Source organism: Vulpes vulpes, chromosome 3, assembly GCF_048418805.1.
Source record: "Vulpes vulpes isolate BD-2025 chromosome 3, VulVul3, whole genome shotgun sequence".
NCBI lineage: Eukaryota > Metazoa > Chordata > Mammalia > Carnivora > Canidae > Vulpes > Vulpes vulpes.
The window spans coordinates 80853023-80862046 of NC_132782.1; the positions used below are offsets into that span (position 1 = coordinate 80853023).

Sequence of the window (9024 nt, forward strand, 5' to 3'; positions counted from 1 at the left end):
AGCCCTCGGGAGAGGAAGCGGGAGGGAGGGCCCGGCAGCCCGGCCAAAAATCCAGCCCCAGCCAAGGCCCAAGTGGCCAGGCCCCCGCCCCTCCGGCTGGGCCCGGGGCCCAGCGTGGGGCCGCAGGCCAGCTGTCCTGTGCCTCTGCCCCCACCCCGGCCCTCCAGACTCCCCCGACACCCCCAGGTCTGGCCAGAGACTGTCCCTGCCCGAAGCTGGGGATGTGGGGTGTTGGGCAGGTCTGGGGTCCAAGGCCTGGGGCCAATGTCTGCAGAGGCTGAGGGGCTGTGAGCAGAACGCCCTGGAAGGTGAGATCATGCTGGCGCTGCCCTGTGGGGCATCAGGGGAAAAGAAGGGGGGGGGGGGTTGAACTCTGACACACTATAGGTCCATCCTTTATGGACTAAGGTCACTGTCTCCCGGCTGATGCTGGGGAGGGTTTACGGGCAGGTCTAGGATCTGTCTCTGCAAAGGCACAGAGGCTGCATTAGAACAGCCTGGGAATTAAGACCACATTGGCATAGTGCCCTGGGGCATCTGGGGGACATGTGGGAGACCCTGACACACCACAGGGATTCCATTCCTCGTGGATCAAGGTCACAGTCCCACACACAGGCCTGTGTAGACCACAGTGTCTGGGGATGTTCAGACAGGATCCCCAGGTACTCTATGGGGGACCGAGGGGTTGGGGACCTCACCCGGATTGAGTGTCCTGGCCCCTCTTTATCACCCAGCCCCCATCTATCTCAATGCCGAGCCTCACTAGCACCCAGACCAGACTCCAGAGTCCCCAGACGGCAAGTTCTCTCCCAGCCACAGGAGGACGCCTGGGGCGCTGACATTCCGCTGGTGGCCAGGAGGGGGCGGCCCTGTGCTGAAACAGCTGAGACCAGCATTTCCAGGACTCCCGTAGTCCCAGGCTGCCTGCACAGGATGAGGACCTTGGGGACTTTCCTGGGGTTGGGTAGAGTAGGAGAGGGTCACGCCTCCCCAGCCCCCCCAAAAGTGGGGAAGAAATTCAAGAGCCAGAGGATATGGGAGGGGAACAGATACTTGCTATCATCAGAGCCTCTAGGGTGGGGGAGGGGGGAAAGTCAAGGTCACAATTTCTGTGAGCCTTTTCCTGCCCCCAGATGGAGAATGATGGGGGAGACACAACCACAGCTCTGAGCAAGGGAGCTAAAGGACCCCCGCCCCCTCCAGCCTGGAGCTGTGTGGCCTTCTGGAGGACTAACAAGGCCACGTGTTAAACTCAGGTGAACCTAGCATTAAATTCTAGCTCTAGGGTTTTCTACTGGGGTAAGCTCTTCACAGAGTTTCGGTTTCATCTCGTGTCAGATGGTGATAAATATCCCTGCCTAGGACAGTTATTGCAAAGATAAATAAAATGTGATCATATATTTCTGTACCGTGCCTGCCAGATCCAAAATGCTCCATGCTCATTTGGTGCTAGTACTAGTACTAGGCTACTATTGCTACCACTCATCCTGCATGGACCATTCCTGTGTTTAGGGTTAACTATCAGGTTTGGCTCTCTGTGGGGCCACCTTAGGACCCCAGGCCATTCCATCCTCTCCCCTGGTCTTAGGCAGCGTCTGCTCCAGGAGTTTGGAAGAGGGTGGACACACAAGGAGAACAAACTCAAAGCTATTTGCACAGTAAGTGTACAGCTCCTGCTTCCAGTGTGTTCTATTTGGGGTACTGTGGGGTAGCTGATAGAGGTTATGAGCCCGAACTTGTCTTTGTTAGTGGGGGTAGGGGCTGCTTAGGGTTGGGGTCTGGAGGCTCAGTACCTAGGGTGAGCCTACATGTGGAGAGGGAGGCCAGGAGGTGCATCTGTGTGCCTGCCCCCTCCTGGGAAGGGGGAAGGGAGGGGGCGCTGGGAAGGAGCTGGGCCCCACTCCTCTCGGGGCAGTGACGTGGGCAGGAACCGGCTTTCAGACTTGCAAACCGCAGTCTGCTCAGAGTCTTTATTAATTCCAGGACCAGGAGAGAGGCTGGAGCCAGAAGGAGCGTTCTTGCTGCCGGGGGATCCAGGAGAGGTGTGGAGGGGCGCTTGCAGGGAGAGACTCAGGGCTGCTGGGCCAGACCTCTCCCCACAGAGTCAGGGCCCAGTGTTCCACCCTGATCTGGGACCCCCTTTTTCTTAGCACCCTGTGCTCGTTGGAACAGCTCCAATAACTTGCATCTGAGGCTTTACACACCAGAAAGGGCTTCAATTCAGAACCCATCAATTGAAGTGATTCTTCAGTACAATTTAGCCCAGGGCATTCAATACATACTGTAAGGACTGGAGGTCACAGTTATTGCTGACATGCATTCATTCATTCGCTCATACATCCTAGAAACCCAACGGTCCTCAACTACTCTGTGTTCACCTCTCTGCATAGCTGCGTGGGTTAAATCAGGTCATTCAGGTAGAACTGCCCATGGAGGGCCGCATGGTGCATCAGGGGCTGGGTGAGCCTGGCTTCCCAGTTATCACTGACAAGCCTCACCTGCCCACTCGCTGCTGGACATCCAGGTGAGTCACTGACAGGACATCTCTGTCTTCCAAATCCTCCAGGTGCACCTGTTTAGAAAGGGGTGTGCCACACCTGCCCTGAGCATCTTATTGCTTGGCCCGGAAGCCTTCAATTGCCTTCCAGATAAAGTCCAGACTTCTGAGTACGACCTTCAAGGCTCTGTATGACCCGGTGCAACTGCTCTGATGCTCTCCTTCCTCTAGGCCGGCCTCCCTTCCGGCTGGTGGAGCTGCTCTCTAGCTCCCAGGCTTGTCCGGATGTTGTCCGAAGGGCCGGATGTTGGCAAGGCTCCCTAGTCTCAGCTTCTGTCCCTGCAGGTCAGTGCCCTCGGTATTCCTGCCCCCAGCCCCTCCGAGGGTCGTTGGTGGGAGTCTTCGTGGTTGGACTTGGAGCTTCATCTCATGCCCCTCGGGCCTGGCCATCACTGAAGATGGACCCATTTCTGTCTCCCGGGTCATCCAAGACTGGATGATAGCACAGCGCCCTCCGGGAGATGGGGGCAGAGATTGCTGATGAGAACGGACCCCAGAGTCTGGCTTTGGTTTCTGTTTTCTCCCTGTCTACACATGGTCCTTTTATCTGTTGATAACAGGATGCTCTGTCTGTGTGGGACCTGGAACCAGAAAGAGAGACACAAGCGTTTGCTCTAGGACTAGCCTAGAGCTTGGTGTCCATGGGACCCGGGACCCATGCTATGCTCCCTCTCAGCAAGGGGTCCTCTGCTGTCAGTCATCTCCTCCTCCATGTAACAGTCTTTTCAGCCAGTCCCCTAGGCAATAAAGTCAAGGTTTTACTGTCAGGGAGAGCATGAATTTCTCATATCGACCCAAGTGAGATTTGAGAAGGAACAGAATGCTGGTTGGGAGCATGGGTCCGAGTGTTAGACACTTCTGGAGGGAATTAGCAGCAAGGCCAAATGAAGGACCCCTTCCCCCACCCCCAACCTGACCCATCTTTGCTCATCGGAGAGACCCAGCTGCAGACATTAAAGACAGCACCTGCCCCTTCTCTGATTTAAAATTTTCCAATAGTTCCATAAAATCAAGAAAATGTAAGTAAAATTAATTTTAATAATATGCTGTATTTAACTCACTGTATCTAAAATATTATCATTTGAATGTATAATTGACATAAAAATTATTGAGATGGTCTACATTCCTTTTTAAAAAATATTTTATTTATTTATTCATAAGAGACACACAGAGAGAGGCAGAGACATAGGCAGAGGGAGAGGCAGGTTTTCTGTGGGGAACTGACGCAGGACTTGATACCAAGACCCTGGGATCATGACGTGAGCCAAAGGCAGACACTCAACCACTCCACCCAGGTGCCCCTGTACATTCCTTTTGTGTACTAAGTCTTAAAACTGGCATGTGCAACAAATACCATAGGGTCCAGCAGTGCCACTTCTGGTATTGATCTGAAGGAAACAAAAATGCTATTTTGAAAAGATATCTGCACTCAGTGTTCATTGCAGCATTATTTACAATTGCTACAACAGGGAAGCAACCTAAGTGGCAGTTCTTGATGAACAGGCAAAGAAAAAAATATATGTATACACACACACACACACACACACACACATATACACAATGGAATGTTACTCAGCCATAAAAAAGAAAGGAATTCCTGCTATTTGCAAAAACATGGATGGACCTTGAGGATGTTATGCTGAGTGAAATAAGTCAAAGACAAATACCGTATGACCTCTACTTATATGTGAAATTTAAAAAATAAATAAACCCAAGTTCACCGATAACAGAGGATGGATTGGTAGTTGCCAGAGGCGGGGTGAAATGGGGGAAGGGAGTCAAAAAGTACAAATTTCCAGTTATAAGATACATAAGCCCTGGTGATGTCACATACAGCTTGGTGACCACACTTAACAGTGCCATGTTATATATTTAGAAGTTGCTAAGAGAGCAGATCTTAAAAGTTCTTACCACAACAGGTTGTAACTATCTGGTGACGGATGTTAACCAGACTTATTGTGGTGATCGCAAGTATATACAAATATCAAGTTATCATGTTGTGCCCCTGAAACGAATACAATGTTATATGTCAATTATGCTCAATTTAAAAAAAATGATGTGGAAGTTATAATTAGAGCACATATAAATTTAGGCTAGTTGCATTTCTTTATTTTTTCTTTTTTAAAGATTTTATTTATTCATTTGACACAGAGAGAGCGAGTGCAAATGCACAAGCAGAGGGAGTGGCAGAGGTAGAGGGAGAAGCAGACTCCCCAAGCAGGAAGCCCAATGTGGGGCTCAATCCCAGAACCCTGGGATCATGACCTGAGCTGAAGGCAGATGTTTAACTGACTGAGCCACCCAGACAACCCTAGACAAGTTGCATTTCAAGTGCTCAGTAGCTACATGTGGCCAATAGCCACCAGAGTGGACAGTGCAGGTGAAGGTCATGAGGGGACTGGTAAGGATAAGCCCGAAGGTGGCTCTCACTACACAAAGATTAGAGCTATACAGGGGCAGGGAAGAAGGGACGTCCTTGAGGACTGGAGGGCCCATCAGGACAGGCCGCCCCAGGGGAGAGGCCCTACTTCGTGCTGGGGACCCAACCAGAGCAGGTGGCTGCCCCCGGGTGGGGAGGAGGAGGGGTACCAGCCAGCACCCAGAGCCAACAGTTTGGCTGGAAAATGAGAAAGGCCTTCTGTGGCTCATCCCTGCCCAGAGGCAGCTGGGGACCTCTCTGACCATGGGCCAGGAAAGGAAAGGAACCTGCCAAGGGCAGAGATGTCAGGCTTTGCTGGAGGTAGAGAGTCTGCAGTTAAAAGTTGATTGATGGGAAGCTGTGGATCTGGGCCAATTCCTCATGTGGGACTGGCCTGAAGGAGGAACGGGCAGTCATTCGAGGCAGTTTGGGAGTTGGGGAAGGGGCTGGGATTCCAGCATGGGGTGTTTCTGCATCTTCCAGGCTGAGGTGCGAGGAGGAGTTTGGGGGTGCAGAGGGGGCCAGTAGTCATCATGAGCTTGGGCAGATCACCTAGCAATACCCAATAATGGTGACATCAAAGGTAATTAACCCCCAGAAAGTCCTATTTTCTCTTATGGAGACAAGGGTTTCCACAAGCCTTTAAGATGGAAAACTCATGTCTGTAAGCATCAGGTACACAGCCCGTGCTCAGATGCAGGATGGGGTCTGTGACACCATTTAGGTGACCAAAGCAGATGATGAGGCTGGAGGGAGAGGGGGGAGAGCCAGGGGAAGCCCCCTTCCCACAAGCACACCCCCATCCCCACCCCCATGCCCCAGTTCTTGAGCTCCTCATTTCTGATCCAGCAACCTCTGCACAACGCCTCGCCTCTGCCCGGGCTTGGGTGTTTGTGTGTCTGAGTCATTTGTCAGTCTGGGGCCTTGGCCGGTGCGAGCCGGGGGGTGGGTGTCCAGGACAGGCCGTGCTGTTCCCACATCGCCTCCTGAACTGTCTGCTGCTGTCTGGGGCGGGGGGTACATTGCTAGCTGGGCAGACTCTACACAACCACCCCCCAACCCCCTGGCCCCAGGGACCCAGGACGGATGAATCCAGAACACGCCTTTCATTTGTTTGACACTTGACAGTTTATAAAGCACATCTCCATTTGCAATTTGGGATATTATTATCCCAAATATAAACACAGGGGTTAGGAGCCCTGTCTACAAACTCGGATAGCCAGAGAGCACTCTTTGTATCTCCTCCAGATCTATGTAATTGTAACGCTGAGCCCCTGTCACATGGGCAGGCAGCAGTAAATCCCATCTTAGTAACTGGCTCTCTCTGTCCCCACCCTCCACCCCCAACCAAAATCTAGGTGTCACCTGGCCTCACTGACCTTACTGGGGCCTCTGTGCCTTCGTGTACCCCAGGGCTGTGATGAGGCTGGGGAGTCCAGGACCTCAGCGCTCTCTGGGGATGCCTGCCAGCGGTAATCTGCTCCTGGACCCACGGGGAACTCCCATCCCCAGTAGGAAAATCTTCCCTCCAGACCTCCTGCCCCTCTGATACACACTCAAAGAGAAGGCTTGCAGCCTGGTGAGTTGCAGGACAGGCAGGATACAGGATGGACTCACACAGGTATTCACGACTCCATAAACTATCCTGCTACCCAGGTGAGCAAACTGAGTCTTTTTGAGGTGTGCGAGGTCACCCACCACATTATGGCCTGGAGCTGAGGCCTCTGGGGCATTTCACCCTGCCAGCCACACCACTCTTTGATGGGGTGACAAACCTAGCTGTGGGGTACACTCAACATTTGGAAAGCAAGACCCTCTCTTCACAGGGCCGGGCACCCCGGTTGTTTCAGTGCTGGCTCTGGGAGCTGGAAGGCAGAGCTATCCATGCTCCCCCTGCCCGGCCCATGCTCCCTCTGCCTGGCTCACGGCAGTGCTTCCTCCTGCACAACCTTATCAGCCTACCTCCTCCAGCCCATCGTGCCCAGGAGCTCTTCCAAGAGCCTGAGCTGAGAACACTGCTGGGCGAGGAGCTGTCTTCCTCCTGGGTTTTGCCCGTCTCCATCCCTACACCACGTTTGGCCACTCCCTGCCTTGGGCAGACCCCTCCACCCATGCCCGGAACCCTCAGCTGGCCTGATACCTGTGGCGCCAGGCGGGTCCCATGGGGCGGGCAGGGCAGCTGCCAGGATGCAGGGTGGGAGGCAAGTGAGGCCGGGCCAGGGGCTCCCGCTGGGCCTGGGTTATCTACTCCCTCGTTCCTTCTGGTCTCCACATTCCTGAGTTGCCAGCTTGGTTGGGCACTGGCCTTGGGAGGGAGGACGGGTAAGACACCAGCACCTACAGTCCTGGGAAAGGGGATGTAATCAAGACGGCTTCCTGGAGGAGAATGCCAGAGTTGAACCTGTTCCCTTTTCTCAATGGGAGATGTGTTCCGGGTGGTGTATGCAAAAGCAGGAAGGCTGAAGGCCTTGGCCTTTGCCCTTCAGCCCACCCACAGGCTGCCTGCCTGCCTGCCGGAGAGCTTCTGGAAACACAATCCCAGCTGTCCAGCCCTGTGTGAAGCCCGCCAGTAACTGACCCTGGGAGGATGCTGGCCCTTCCTGCTCAGCCTTGCACGGTCTCCCAGCAGTTTTCAAATTACAGGCTGTGACCCATCGATGGGCATGAAATCAATTTAATAGGGCAGGAGCAGCATTTGAAAACTGAGTGACTAGTATAGAAAAGAATAGATGCAAGTGTCACATTTGCGACCTGATCGGTCTTGTGTCTTAAATCTTTTGTCTGAGTTACCTGTGTTTGCACATGCGTGCTGGATTGTGATTTCTCGTCCTGCATGTTGCTGTCAGAACGTCTGCAAGACACTGTTGCAATCACCGTGTACAAGCTGTTCGTCCTGTGTTAGCATGGGGAGGCACCCACAGTGTGGCTGAGTGAATGTGCGAGTGAATGAATGGGGGGAAGGAGACCCCCCTTTGCCCCCTTTGGGGAACACCATGTGGACCCCCTTGGCTTGGCCACATGTCGAGCTCTTGCCAGACTGACAAGAAATTGGGTCTTTGTGCATGAGTTTGGGTCACTATTTGTTTTTGGGATGTGGGCTGGGCTTGCTCCTGGAACTAGAGCCATCCAGACCCCCCCTGATGGCCCCCTGGAAGGACATCATGAGGGAGAGCATGACTTTCAGGGCACATTTTTCAGAAACCCAAAGGCAGAGGTGAGGTGCTAGATGGGCATGGCTCCCAGCCCCATGTAGTTGGTACGAAGGCAGATGTGGTTTTATGTGGTTTATATATTGGGGCTCTGAGTAACATTGCATTTGAAAAAAGGGCTTCTGGGGATTGAAAATCATCACAATTGCCACTCTGGTGGGAAGGCAGGGTCCCAGGAGATGGAGCGATCCTTCCCTGACCTGTCCTGATCACTGGGTGACCCTGGGTGACATCTCCCCTCTCTGGGCCAGGAGTCCCGTCTGAACCAAGAGGCTGCAGCCTGGAGCAGCTGTTCTCAATTCTAGCTGTGCATTAGAACTTATGGGGGTTTCTGAATCAATCTGCCCAGATTATACCCCAGACCAGAATCTCTGGTGTTGGGCCCAAGGGTTGGGGTCTTCCCAGGAGCTTCTGATGTACAGCAGACCTTAAGAAACACTGACCCAGATGGCCCATCTCCACAAGTGACTCTCCCATGGGGGACTCTGGCTATCAGGCCAGGGGTTCTGGGTTTAACGAGCATGAAAAACATTGGTTCTCAAAGTGTGGTCCCTGGATCAGCAGCATGAGCACTGGAGGGGAACAGATGCACTAGCAATGCAGATTCCCAGGCCCTGCCCCAAGTCGGCTGACTCAGACTCTGGGGTGGGACCAGCCATTTGGGCTATAATGAGTCCGCCAGGTGATATGTAAGCGTCTTCAAGCGGGGGAACCACTGACCTCACCCCGACCATCAGGTCCCTCTGTGTGAGGGTCACCTGTGTCTTCTAACCACAGCTTCTGCTTCTGGAAAGTTTTCCAGGGGATGTACTAGTCAGCTGGGACAGCCACAGCATAGG

General features: G+C 53.3%; 1 long non-coding RNA gene across 3 annotated transcripts; it reads left to right on the forward strand.

Moving 5' to 3' along the window:
• The first annotated feature begins 94 nt into the window (after positions 1–94).
• Positions 95–3601, forward strand: LOC112935696 (uncharacterized). 3 transcript variants are annotated; one of them, XR_012000514.1, is made up of 6 exons: positions 95–308; positions 735–797; positions 1134–1256; positions 1589–1658; positions 1984–2042; positions 2567–3601. It is a non-coding gene; the product is annotated as an uncharacterized lncRNA (long non-coding RNA). The 3 variants fall into 3 exon arrangements; XR_003238207.2 differs by lacking the exon at positions 735–797 and having other exon boundaries at positions 208–308; positions 2567–2818; XR_012000515.1 differs by lacking the exons at positions 735–797; positions 1984–2042 and having other exon boundaries at positions 99–308.
• The last annotated feature ends 5423 nt before the right edge of the window (positions 3602–9024 follow it).